The following is a 14152-nucleotide window of genomic DNA, read 5'->3' as shown; positions in this document are numbered from 1 at the left end:
ATGGTGTGTAGAAACTCCACCGTTGAAAATACATAAGCATAAGGTCTAGGCATGGCCGAATGGCCAGCCTCCCAATGATCTAAGATAGCATAAAAATGAAGATAGCTACCTCTTGATGTCTTAATACAATAGTAAAAGGTCCTACTTATAGAAAACTAGTGGCCTAAGGTGTACAGAAATGAGTAAATGACATAAAAATCCACTTCCGGGCCCACTTGGTGTGTGCTTGGGCTGAGCAATGAAGCATTTTCGTGCAGAGACTCTTCTTGGAGTTAAACGCCAGCTTTTATGCCAGTTTGGGCGTTTAACTCCCATTTTGGTGCCAGTTCCAGCGTTTAACGCTGGGATTTCTTGAGGTGACTTTGAACGCCGGTTTGGGCCATCAAATCTTGGGCAAAGTATGGACTATCATATATTGCTGGAAAGCCCAGGATGTCTACTTTCCAACGCCGTTGAGAGCGCGCCAATTGGGCTTCTGTAGCTCCAGAAAATCCACTTCGAGTGCAGGGAGGTCAGAATCCAACAGCATCTGCAGTCCTTTTCAGTCTCTGAATCAGATTTTTGCTCAGGTCCCTCAATTTCAGCCAGAAAATACCTGAAATCACAGAAAAACACACAAACTCATAGTAAAGTCCAGAAAAGTGAATTTTAGCTAAAAACTAATAAAAATATACTAAAAACTAACTAGATCATACCAAAAACATACTAAAAACAATACCAAAAAGTATATAAATTATCCGCTCATCACAACACCAAACTTAAATTGTTGCTTGTCCTCAAGCAACTGAAAATCAAATAAGATAAAAAAGAAGAGAATATGCAATGAATTCCAAAAACATCTATGAAGATCAGTATTAATTAGATGAGCGGGGCTTTTAGCTTTTTGCCTCTGAACAGTTTTGGCATCTCACTCTATCCTTTGAAATTCAGAATGGTTGGCTTCTTTAGGAACTCAAAATCCAGATAGTGTTATTGATTCTCCTAGTAGAGTATGATGATTCTTGAACACAGCTACTTTATGAGTCTTGGCCGTGGCCCAAAGCACTCTGTCTTCCAGTATTACCACCGGATACATACATGCCACAGACACATAATTGGGTGAACCTTTTTAGATTGTGACTCAGCTGTGCTAAAGTCCCCAATTAGAGGTGTCCAGGGTTCTTAAGCACACTCTTTTTGCCTTGGATCACAACTTTATTCTTTCTTTTTCTTTCTTCTTCTCTTTCTTTTTTCGGTTTTTTTTTCGCTTGCTTTCTCTTTTTTTTTTTGTATTCACTGCTTTTTCTTGCTTCAAGAATCATTTTTATGATTTTTCAGATCCTCAGTAACATGTCTCCTTTTTCATCATTCTTTCAAGAGCCAACCTTCATGAATCACAAATTCAAGATACATATGCACTGTTTAAGCATACATTCAGAGAACAAAAATATTGCCACCACATCAAAATAATTAAACTATTATAAAATTCAGAATTCATGCAATTCTTTCCTTTTCAATTAAGCACATTTTTATTCAAGAAAGGTGATGGATTCATAGGACATTCATAACTTTAAGGCATAGACACTAAGACACTAATGATCACAAGACACAAACATGGATAAACATAAGCATAAAATTCGAAAAACAGAAGAATAAAGAACAAGGAAATCAAAGAACGGGTCCACCTTAGTGATGGCGGCTCTTTCTTCCTCTTGAAGGTCCTATGGAGTGCTTGAGCTCCTCAATGTCTCTTCCTTGTCTTTGTTGCTACTCCCTCATGATTCTTTGGTCTTCTCTAATTTCATGAAGGATGATGGAGTGTTCTTGATGCTCCACCCTTAGTTGTCCCATGTTGGAACTTAGTTCTCCTAGGGAGGTGTTCAGTTGCTCCCAATAGTTTTGTGGAGGAAAGTGCATCCCTTGGGGCATCTCAGGGATCTCATGATGAGTAGGGTCTCTTGTGTGCTCCATCCTTTTCTTAGTGATGGGCTTATCCTCATCAATGGGTATGTCTCCCTCTATGTCAACTCCTACTGAATAACAGAGGTGACAAATGAGATGAGAAAAGGCTAACCTTGCTAAGGTAGAGGACTTTTCCGCCACCTTATAGAGTTCTTGGGCTATAACCTCATGAACTTCCACTTCTTCTCCAATCATGATGCTATGAATCATGATGGCCCGGTCTAGAGTAACTTCGGACCGGTTGCTAGTGGGAATGATTGAGCATTGAATGAACTCCAACCATCCTCTAGCCATGGGTTTGAGGTCATGCCTTCTCAATTGAACTGGCTTGCCTCTTGAATCTCTCTTCCATTGTGCGCCCTCTTCACATATGACTGTGAGGACTTGGTCCAACCTTTGATCAAAGTTGACCCTTCTAGTGTAAGGATGTTCATCTCCTTGCATCATTGGCAAATTGAATGCCAACCTTACACTTTCCGGACTAAAATCCAAGTAATTCCCCCGAACCATAGTAAGATAATTCTTTGGATTTGGGTTCATACTTTGGTCATGGTTCTTGGTGATCCATGCATTGGCATAGAACTCTTGAACCATCAAGATTCTGACTTGTTGAATGGGGTTGGTAAGAACTTCCCAACCTCTTCTTCGGATTTCATGTCGGATCTCCGGATATTCACCCTTTTTGAGTGAAAAGGGGACCTCAGGGATCACCTTCTTCAATGCCACAACTTCATAGAAGTGGTCTTGATGCACCCTTGAGATGAATCTATCCATCTCCCATGACTCGGAGGTGGAAGCTTTTGCCTTCCCTTTCCTCTTTTTAGAGGTTTCTCCGGCCTTGGATGCCATAAATGGTTATGGAAAAACAAAAAGCAATGCTTTTACCACACCAAACTTAAAATGTTTGCTCGTCCTTGAGCAAAAGAAGAAAGAAGAGAGTAGAAGAAGAAGAAATGAGGAGAAAGGGAATGGCTTTGTATTCGGCCAAAGGGGAGAGAGATGGTGTTTAAGGTGTGTGAAAATGAAAGAGTGAAGGAGGGTTTATATAGGAGAGAGGGAGAGTGGGGTTCGGCCATTTGAGGGTGGGTTTGGGTGGGAAAGTGGTTTGAATTTGAATGGTAAGGTAGGTGGGGTTTTATGAAGGATGGATGTGAGTGGTGAAGAGAAAGAATGGATTTGATAGGTGAAGGGTTTTTGGGGAAGAGGTGTTGAGGTGATTGGTGAAGAAGAGAGAGAGAGTGGTAGGGTAGGTGGGGATCCTGTGGGGTCCACAGATCCTGTGGTGTCAAGGAAAAGTCATCCCTGCACCAAATGGCATTCAAAATCACGTTTTGAGCCATTTCTGGCGTTAAACGCCGGGCTGGTGCCCATTCCTGGCGTTTAACGCCAGGTTCTTGCCCTTTTCTGGCGTTTAACGCCAGTCTGGTGCCCCTTTCTGGCGTTAAACGCCCAGAATGGTGCCAGACTGGGCGTTAAACGCCCAACTGCTAGCCTCACTGGCGTTTAAACGCCAGTGGGTTCTTCCTCCAGGGTGTGCTGTTTTTCTTCCTGTTTTTCATTCTGTTTTTGCTTTTTTCATTGATTTTGTGACTTCTTATGATCATCAACCTACAAAAAAGATAAAATAACAAAAGGAGATAGTTAATTATAAAACATTGGGTTGCCTCCCAACAAGCGCTTCTTTAATGTCATTAGCTTGACAGAGGACTCTCATGGAGCCTCACAGATACTCAGAGCAATGTTGGAACCTCCCAACACCAAACTTAGAGTTTGAATGTGGGGGTTCAACACCAAACTTAGAGTTTGGTTGTGGCCTCCCAACACCAAACTTAGAGTTTGACTGTGGGGGCTCTGTTTGACTCTGATTTGAGAGAAGCTCTTCAAGCTTCCTCTCCATGGTGATAGAGGGATATCCTTGGGCCTTAAACACCAAGGATTCTTCATTCACTTGAATGATCAACTCTCCTCCATCAACATCAATCACAGCCTTTGCTGTGGCTAGGAAGGGTCTGCCAAGGATGATGGATTCATCCATGCACTTCCCAGTCTCTAGGACTATGAAATCAGTAGGGATGTAATGGTCTTCAACTTTTACCAGAACATCCTCTACAAGTCCATGAGCTTGTTTTCTTGAGTTGTCTGCCATCTCTAATGAGATTCTTGCAGCTTGCACCTCAAAGATCCCTAGCTTCTCCATTACAGAGAGGGGCATGAGGTTTACACTTGACCCTAAGTCACACAGAGCCTTCTTGAAGGTCATGGTGCCTATGGTACAAGGTATTGAAAACTTCCCAGGATCTTGTCTCTTTTGAGGTAATTTTTGCCTAGACAAGTCATCCAGTTTTTTGGTGAGCAAAGGGGGTTCATCCTCCCAAGTCTCATTTCCAAATAACTTGTCATTTAGCTTCATGATTTCTCCAAGGTATTTAGCAACTTGCTCTTCAGTGACATACTCATCCTCTTCAGAGGAAGAATACTCATCAGAGCTCATGAATGGCAGAAGTAAGTCCAATGGAATCTCTATGGTCTCATTTTGAGCCTCAGATTCCCATGGTTCCTCATTGGGGAACTCATTGGAGGCCAGTGGACGTCCAGTGAGGTCTTCCTCAGTGGCGTTCACTGCCTCTCCTTCCTCCCAGAATTCGGCCATGTTAATGGCTTTGCACTCTCCTTTTGGATTTTCTTCTGTATTGCTTGGGATAGTACTAGGAGGGAGTTCAGTGATTTTCTTGCTCAGCTGACCCACTTGTGCCTCCAAATTCCTAATGGAGGACCTTGTTTCAGTCATGAAACTTTGAGTGGTTTTGATTAGATCAGAGACCATGGTTGCTAAGTCAGAGGTATTCTGCTTAGAACTCTCTGTCTGTTGCTGAGAAGATGATGGAAAAGGCTTGCCATTGCTAAACCTATTTCTTCCACCATTATTGTTATTGAAACCTTGTTGAGGTTTCTCTTGATTCTTCCATGAGAAATTTGGATGATTTCTCCATGAAGAATTATAGGTGTTTCCATAGGGTTCTCCTAGGTAATTCACCTCTTCCATTGAAGGGTTCTTAGGATCATAGGCTTCTTCCTCAGATGAAGCATCCTTAGTACTGCTTGGTGCATTTTGCATTCCAGACAGACTTTGAGAGATCAAATTGACTTGTTGAGTCAATATTTTGTTCTGAGCCAGAATGGCGTTCAGAGCATCAATCTCAAGAACTCCTTTCTTCTGATTAGTCCCATTGTTCACAGGATTCCTTTCAGAAGTGTACATGAATTGGTTATTTGCAACCATTTCAATTAGCTCTTGAGCTTCTGTAGGCGTCTTCTTCAGATGAAGAGATCCTCCAGCAGAGCTATCCAAAGACATCTTGGATAGTTCAGAGAGACCATCATAGAAAATACCTATGATGCTCCATTCAGAAAGCATGTCAGAAGGACATTTTCTGATCAATTGTTTGTATCTTTCCTAAGCTTCATAGAGGGATTCTCCATCCTTCTGTCTGAAGGTTTGGACTTCCACTCTAAGCTTACTCAATTTTTGAGATGGAAAGAATTTTGCCAAGAAGGCATTGACTAGCTTTTCCCAAGAGTCCAGGCTTTCTTTAGGTTGAGAATCCAACCATATTCTAGCTCTGTCTCTTACAGCAAAAGGGAATAGCATGAGTCTATAGACCTCAGGGTCTACCCCATTAGTCTTGACAGTGTCACAGATTTGCAAGAATTCAGCTAAGAACTGATGAGGATCTTCCAATGGGTTTCCATGGAACTTGCAATTCTGTTGCATTAGAGAAACTAATTGAGGCTTAAGCTCAAAGTTGTTTGCTCTAATGGCAGGGATAGAGATGCTTCTCCCATAGAAGTCGGGAGTAGGTGCAGTAAAGTCACCCAGCACCTTCCTTGCATTGTTTGCATTGTTGTTGTTTTCGGCCGCCATGTGTTCTTCTTCTTTGAAGAATTCGGTCAGGTCCTCTAAAGAGAGTTGTGCTTTAGCTTCTCTTAGCTTTCGCTTCAAGGTCCTCTCAGGTTCAGGGTCAGCTTCAACAAGAATGCCTTTGTCTTTGCTCCTGCTCATAAGAAAGAGAAGGAAACAAGAAAATGTGGAATCCTCTATGTCACAGTATAGAGATTCCTTGAAGTGTCAGAGGAAAAGAAGAGTAGAAGACAGAAGTAGAAAATTCGAACTTATTAGAGGGAATGGAGTTCGAATTTTGCATTAAGGGATAGTGTTAGTCCATAAATAGAAGGATGTGAGGAGAAGGGAAGTAATTTTCGAAAATTAAGTGAAAGATTTTGAAAATATTTTTGAAAAACATTACTTAATTTTCGAAAATGAAAGTGGGAAAGAAATAAAATGATTTTTGAAAAAGATTTTGAAAGTAGAAATCAAAAAGATTTGATTAAAAACTATTTTGAAAAAGATGAGTTTAAGAAGATATGATTGGTTTTTAAAAAAAATGTGATTGAGAAGATATGATTTGAAAACAATTTTAAAAAGATTTGATTTTTAAAAATTAGTAACTTGGCTATCAAGAAAAGATATGATTCAAACATTAAACCTTTCTCAACAGAAAAGGCAACATACTTGAAATGTTGAGTCAAATCATTAATTGATAGTAAGTATCTTTGAAAAAGGAAAGAAATTGATTTTTAAAACATTTGATTGAAAATATATGATTTGAAAAAGATTTGATTTTGAAAAACTTTGAAAACTTGAAAAAAAAATTGATTTGAAAACAAAATTCTCCCCCTTGTACCATCCTGGCGTTAAACGCCAGGGCGTTTAACGCCCAAAACTATACCCTTTTGGGCGTTAAACGCCCAACCAGGTACCCTGGCTAGCGTTTAAACGCCAGTCTGTCCTTCTTCACTGGGCGTTTTGAACGCCCAGCTTTTTCTGTGCAATTCCTCTGCTGTATGTTCTGAATCTTCAATTCTCTGTGTTATTGACTTGAAAAGACACAAATTAAAAATATTTTTGGATTTTTAATAATGAAGGATAATCAAAATGCACTAAAATCAAATAACAATGCATGCAAGACACCAAACTTAGCAGTTTGTATACTACTGACACTAATGAGAATGCATATGAGACACACAAAATACTTCAAGTCAAGAGAATTTAAAGATTAGAGTAAGAAATCATCAATAACATCTTGAAGATCACCAAGACACATGAATGAATGCATGCAATTGACACCAAACTTAAGATGAGACTAGTGTCTCAACAAGAAACATAACATATTTTTGGTTTTTTTATGATTTTTTTTTATTTTTTTATTTTCGAAAATTAAGTGGAAAAAGATATCAAAATTCTTAATGAGAATTCCAGGAATCAGTGCAATGTTAGTCTAAGACTCCGGTCCAGGAATTAGACATGGCTTCACAGCCAGCCAAGCTTTCAAAGAAAGCTTCGGTCCAAAACACTAGACATGGCCAAAGGCCAGCCAAGCCTTAGCAGATCACTGCTCCAAAAGCAAGATTGATAAAAATCAACAAGCTCTTGTGATGATAAGTTGAAACCTCGGTCCAATGAGATTAGACATGGCTTCTCAGCCAGCCAGACTTCAACAAATCGTCATGAAACTCTAGAATTCATCTTCAAGAATCTCGAAAAAAAAATACCTAATCTAAGCAACAAGATGAACCGTCAGTTGTCCAAACTGAACAATCCTTGGCATTGTTACCAAAAGCTTGCTCAAAACTTGAACAATCCCCGGCAACGGCGCCAAAAACTTGGTGCGCGAAATTGTGAACAATACTTTTCACAACTCTCATAATCCCTGGTCATGAACTCCAAAAACTTGGTAGTTCAATTCCATGGCATTACACAACTTCGCACAACTAACCAGCAAGTGCACTGGGTCGTCCAAGTAATACCTTACGTGAGTAAGGGTCGATCCCACGGAGATTGTTAGTATGAAGCAAGCTATGGTCATCTTGTAAATCTTAGTCAGGCAAACTCAAATGTATAATGGTGATGAACGAAAATAACATAAAAGATAAAGATAGAGATACTTATGTAATTCATTGGTAGGAACTTCAGATAAGCGCATGAAGATGCCTTCCCTTCCGTCTCTCTGCTTTCCTACTGTCTTCATCCAATCCTTCTTACTCCTTTCCATGGCAAGCTCGTGTAGGGTTTCACCGTTGTCAATGGCTACCTCCCATCCTCTCAGTGAAAGCGATTGCATATGCTCTGTCACAGCATAGCAGAATTCAGCTGTCGGTTCTCGGTCAGGCCGGAATAATATCCATCGATACTTTTGCGTCTGTCACTAACGCCCCGCCTGCTAGGAGTTTGAAGCACGTCACAGTCATTCAGTCATTGAATCCTACTCAGAATACCACAGACAAGGTTAAACCTTCCGGATTCTCTTAAATGCCGCCATCAGGTCCTGCCTATACCACGAAGATTCCGATTAAAGAATCCAAGAGATATTCACTAGAGCCTTGGTTGCTTGTAGAACAAAAGTGGTTGTCAGTCACCTTGTTCATAGGTGAGAATGATGATGAGTGTCACGGATCATCACATTCATCAAGTTGAAGAATAAGTGATATCTTGGACAAAGAACAAGCGGAATTGAATGGAAGAACAATAGTAATTGCATTAATACTCGAGGTACAGCAAAGCTCCACACCTTAATCTATGGTGTGTAGAAACTCCACCGTTGAAAATACATAAGCATAAGGTCTAGGCATGGCCGAATGGCCAGCCTCCCAATGATCTAAGATAGCATAAAAATGAAGATAGCTACCTCTTGATGTCTTAATACAATAGTAAAAGGTCCTACTTATAGAAAACTAGTAGCCTAAGGTGTACAGAAATGAGTAAATGACATAAAAATCCACTTCCGGGCCCACTTGGTGTGTGCTTGGGCTGAGCAATGAAGCATTTTCGTGCAGAGACTCTTCTTGGAGTTAAATGCCAGCTTTTATGCCAGTTTGGGCGTTTAACTCCCATTTAGGTGCCAGTTCCGGCGTTTAACGCTGGAATTCCTGAGGGTGACTTTGAACGCCGGTTTGGGCCATCAAATCTTGGGCAAAGTATGGACTATCATATATTGCTGGAAAGCCCAAGATGTCTACTTTCCAACGCCGTTGAGAGCGTGCCAATTGGGCTTCTGTAGCTCCAGAAAATCCACTTCGAGTTCAGGGAGGTCAGAATCCAACAGCATCTGCAGTCCTTTTCAGTCTCTGAATCAGATTTTTGCTCAGGTCCCTCAATTTCAGCCAGAAAATACCTGAAATCACAGAAAAACACACAAACTCATAGTAAAGTCCAGAAAAGTAAATTTTAGCTAAAAACTAATAAAAATATACTAAAAACTAACTAGATCATACCAAAAATATACTAAAAATAATGCCAAAAAGTATATAAATTATCCGCTCATCAATGCTCCTAGAAACCCCAATAATGATCCATATGCTAAGACCTATAATTAGGGGTAGAGAAATCACCCAAATTTAGGGTGAAGAGAGCAACGTCAGAGGCCACAGAATTTTAATAATAATTCTCAGGGCGGTTTTCAACAGAATAATTTTAATAACCGCCAGTTTCAGTCATCTCAACAACAACCACCTCAACAAGCAAATTCTAAACCACAGAAAAATACTGATTTGGAAGCACTACTAGCAAGTTTTATGTAGGAGACTAGAGCTTCACTCAGAAACTTGGAAGTGCAAGTGGGCCAGTTGAGCAAGCAAGTACCTGAGAGGCCTCCTAATACACTTCTTGGTGATACAGTGGTAAATACAAGAGAAGACTGCAAGGCTATTCAATTGAGAAGTGGTAAAGTGGCTGGTTCTGAGACCAAGGTCAATGAGGAGCTAGTTGAAAAAGAAGCTCCAGATGAGAAGAAAGAGGAGGTAGAACACTTCCCTCCTAGGTGTGCAGACAACCCATTCCCAGTCTCTCTTGGCACTCATCCTACATTGCCTAAGGCTCCTAAATATAAGCATAAAATGCCATACCTTCAAAGGCTTCAGAAGGCTTCCAATGAGAAGCAATTTTCCAGATTTTTAGAAGTCTTTAAGAAGCTTCAAATCAACATTCCTTTTGCTGAAGCTCTTGAGCAAATGCCTCTCTATACTAAATTCATGAAAGAAATATTGACTAATAAGAGGAATTAGAAGGAAAATGAGACAGTGGTGTTGCCAAAGGAATACAGTGCTATTATGCAACATAACCTTCCTAAGAAGATGGAAGACCCAGGAAGCTTTGTAATTCCTTGCACCATTGGAGATGTCTCTATTCATAGAGCTTTGTGTGATCTTGGAGCTAGCATCAACCTCATGCCACTTTCAGTGATGAAAAAGCTCCAAATTGATGAGGTAAAACCCACTCGTATTTCTCTTCAACTTGCTGATCTTTCTATTAAAATTCCTATGGGGGTTGTTGAAGATTTACTTGTGAAAAGTGGGTCTATTTATTTTTCTTGTTGATTTTGTCATATTGGATATGGAAGGGGATAAAAATTTCTCTATTATTCTTGGGAGATCTTTTTTAGCTACAGGTAGAGCTCTGATTGATGTGCAAAAGGGTGAATTAACCCTGAGGGTCAATGAAGAACAGGTGGTCCTTAATATTTTTGAAGCTATTAAACACCCTAATGATTCTGAGGGGTGTATGAGAGTTGATGTTGTGGAACCACTTGTTCAAGAGGTACTAGAAGCCGAGATACTTGATGATGTTCTGGATCCTCTCTCTGAGGATGATTTGATTGAGATTAATGATTCACCACCTCAGAAGGACATGATATGCACGCCTAACACAGAGGGAGAAGTCCCTAAGCTTGAGCTAAAGCCCTTACCTCCTTCTTTGAAATATGTGTTCTTAGGTGAAAATGATTCATATCCAGTTATTATTAGCTCTTCTTTGAAACCTGATGAGGAAGAGGCGCTGATTACTGTGCTCAAGAGTCACAAAATGGCTCTTGGATGGACCATTGGTGATTTATAGGGGATTAGTCCAACCAAGTGTATGCACAAGATTCTTCTTGAAGATGATGCTAAACCAGTTGTGCAACCACAAAGGCGGCTAAATCCAACCATGAAAGAGGAGGTCTAAAAAGAGGTAATGGGAAGCCGGCATTATATACCCTATTTCTGACTGCCCTTGGGTGAGTCCTGTGCAGGTAGTTCCCAAGAAAGGAGAGATGACAGTGATCAAGAATGAAAAGAATGAGCTAATTCCCACAAAGACCATCACAGGATGGTGAATATGTATAGATTACAGAAGCCTCAACACTGCTACAAGGAATGATCACTTTCCCTTGCCTTTTATTGATCAGATGCTTGAGAGGTTAGCTGGTCATACTTTTTATTATTTCTAGATGGATATTCCGGATATAATCAAATTACAGTGGACCCTCAAGATCAAGAGAAAATGGTATTCACATGTCCTTTTGGAGTATTTGCTTACCAAAGAATGTCGTTTGGACTCTATAATGCCCCAGCAACCTTTCAGAAGTGTATGCTTTCAATTTTTTTTATATGGTTGAAAATTTTATTGAGGTATTTATGGATGATTTTTTTGTTTTTGGTAATTCTTTTGAATCCTGCCTTAAGCATTTATCTCTAGTCTTGAAACGGTGCCAAGAATCAAACATTGTTTTAAATTGAGAGAAATGTTATTTTCTGGTTACGAAAGGCATTGTTCTTGGACACCGGATTTCAAGCAAGGGAAATGAAGTTGATAGAGCAAAGGTGGAGGTAACTGAAAAATTACCACTACCAACTAATGTTAAGGCAGTCAAGAGTTTCTTGGGTCATGTAGGATTTTACAGAAGATTTATAAAGGATTTTTCTAAAATTGCTAAACCATTGAGCAACCTATTGGTTGCTGATGTTCCTTTTATATTTGATGATGACTGTCTGCATGCTTTTGAAACTCTAAAAGCAAACCTTACCTCTGCTCCCATTATAGCTCCTCCTGACTGGGTTTGCCATTTAAATTAATGTGTGATGCTAGTGATTATGCTATAGGAGCTGTTTTAGGATAGAGGCAAGGCAAGCTTATGCATGTCATTTACTATGCTATTCGCGTATTAAATGATGCTCAAAAAAATTACAAAACTACAGAAAAAGAATTAACAGTTGTTTTGTATGTTGTGGATAAGTTTAGGTCCTATTTAATTAGTTCTAAGGTTATTGTTTATACTGATCATGCTGCTTTGAAGTACCTTCTAACCAAACAGGATTCTAAACCAATATTAATCATCAGATGGGTGCTACTCCTTCAGGAGTTTGATATTGAGATCAAGGACAGAAAGGGGTTAAAAACTCAGGTGGCTGACCACTTTTCCAGAATTGAACCTGAAGAAGGAATACAATCACCCACAGCTATGACTGAGACATTCCTAGATGAGCAACTTTTTGCCATTCAACAGGCTCCATGGTTTGTAGATATTGCAAATTACAAGGCCATGAGGTTCATCCCCAAGGAGTACAGCAAACAACAGGTTAAGAAGCTACTGACTGATGCAAAGTACTACTTTTGAGAGGAACCTTACCTTTTTAAAATATGCTCAGATGGTATAATCCGGAGGTGTGTCTCACATGAGGAAACACAACAGATTCTTTGGCATTGTGATGATGAGTATTATTGCCAGTTTAGAATTTTACTCTAGAAAAGATAATTACTTCGTTGATAGCAAAGTCCAAACTAACAATGCACTCCCACAATCAAATTTTAATCTAAAGATGATGTCACAATCAATGTAAAATAACCGAGAGTATTTAGACTTCCGGGTCCTCTTCCCTAGGAATTGCAATTAAGTGATCATTTATTGGCTATGGGGGTTTTTGGGGTTTTGATTATAAGAGGCAAGAAATTAAAATGGTAAGTAATTAAATGAAAAGCAAGTAAAAGCAATGAAAATAGAAATTAAATGGTAAAAAGAGCTCTTGACATGAATTGGAAGAATTAAGGATTCCTATCCTAGTTATGGACCACAAACATGGTAATTGTGTGGAATTAATCTCAATTAGTCAATCCTACATCGAGAATTAGTCAAAAGGACATAGTTGATATCAATCCACAAGTCCTAGCCAACTCTATTAATGGAAGGCTTAGAGTTAGTGAAAACCAAATCAACTAACAATCCTCACACAATGTAGAATGGACATGCATCACTCAAGTTTACCCAATTACCCAATTTCCCAACCAAGAGTGTGAAATACTAGACAAAAATCCAACCAAGTATTTTATCAAACACTTGGTATGCATAAAAAGAAAGCATGGTAAAATAACAGGAAATAATAAATTCTACAACTACTAAGCAAGGAAAGTAAGAATAGCAACTCAATTCAACAATAAAAGAGCATGAAACATAAATTGCATTAAATGGAAATCAAAATAACAAGAGCGTTCATCAAAATACAAAGTAACAAAAATGAGAAATTAACAAGATAAAATAAGGAAATTAAGACAATAGAACAAAGAAAGGTAGAAGAAACTAGATGAAAACAAGAATTAAAAATAGAAATTACAAAGAAATTAAGCTAAAAACCCTAATTTCTAGAGAGAAAGGAAAGCTTCTCTCTCTAGAAAATGACCTACATGATGCTAAACTAACCCTAATTGCTCCTCCATTTCATATGGAATGATAGCCCCTTTGATATAGCAAGAATCAGCTTCAGAAGGTCCCAAAACTGCACTCTAGAGGCCCAGAAATCGCCCCAGCGATTTGCATTAAGTGAGTCACGTGCGCTGAAGCGTGCGTACGCACAGAGATGTATATGTACGCACACTTGCTGATTTTTCACTTGTGTGTACGCACACATGGCTGTGTGGTTCTTGTGTGTACGCATAGTAGGTTGTGCATACGCACACTCCAGTGTGTGCTTCTCCTTTGTTTTCTTCATATTTCCTCCCTCTTGTAAGCTCTTCTTCCATCTTTACCAAGCTATTCCTACCTATTGCATCTGAAATCACTCACAAACAACATCAAGGTATTGAATAGAATGTAAATAGAATAAAATTGACTAAAGTAAGCACAAAAGAGCATATTTTCACAATTAGGCTCAATTTAGGGAAAGAACACAAAAGTATGCTATTTGGATGAATAAATACGGGTTTATATGATGAAATCCACTCAAATCAATCTAAAATTCATCGTCAAATATGGATTCATCAACTCCCCCACACTTAAACAATAGCATGTCCTCATGCTAATTATAATTAAAGGAGAAGGATAAAAGGGCAAGCAATTTATTCAATGCA

General features: G+C 39.3%; 1 non-coding gene across 1 annotated transcript; it reads left to right on the top strand.

The window, feature by feature from the left end:
• The first annotated feature begins 5350 nt into the window (after positions 1-5350).
• On the top strand, positions 5351-5458 carry LOC130977762 (small nucleolar RNA R71). The gene has a single exon (XR_009085439.1). It is a non-coding gene; the product is annotated as a small nucleolar RNA R71 (small nucleolar RNA).
• Positions 5459-14152: the final 8694 nt, after the last annotated feature.

The sequence above is a fragment of the Arachis stenosperma genome, chromosome 4, assembly GCF_014773155.1.
Source record: "Arachis stenosperma cultivar V10309 chromosome 4, arast.V10309.gnm1.PFL2, whole genome shotgun sequence".
Lineage (NCBI taxonomy): Eukaryota > Viridiplantae > Streptophyta > Magnoliopsida > Fabales > Fabaceae > Arachis > Arachis stenosperma.
The sequence above is the reverse complement of the archived record's forward strand: the minus strand, read 5'-3'. Positions and strand labels throughout refer to the sequence as shown.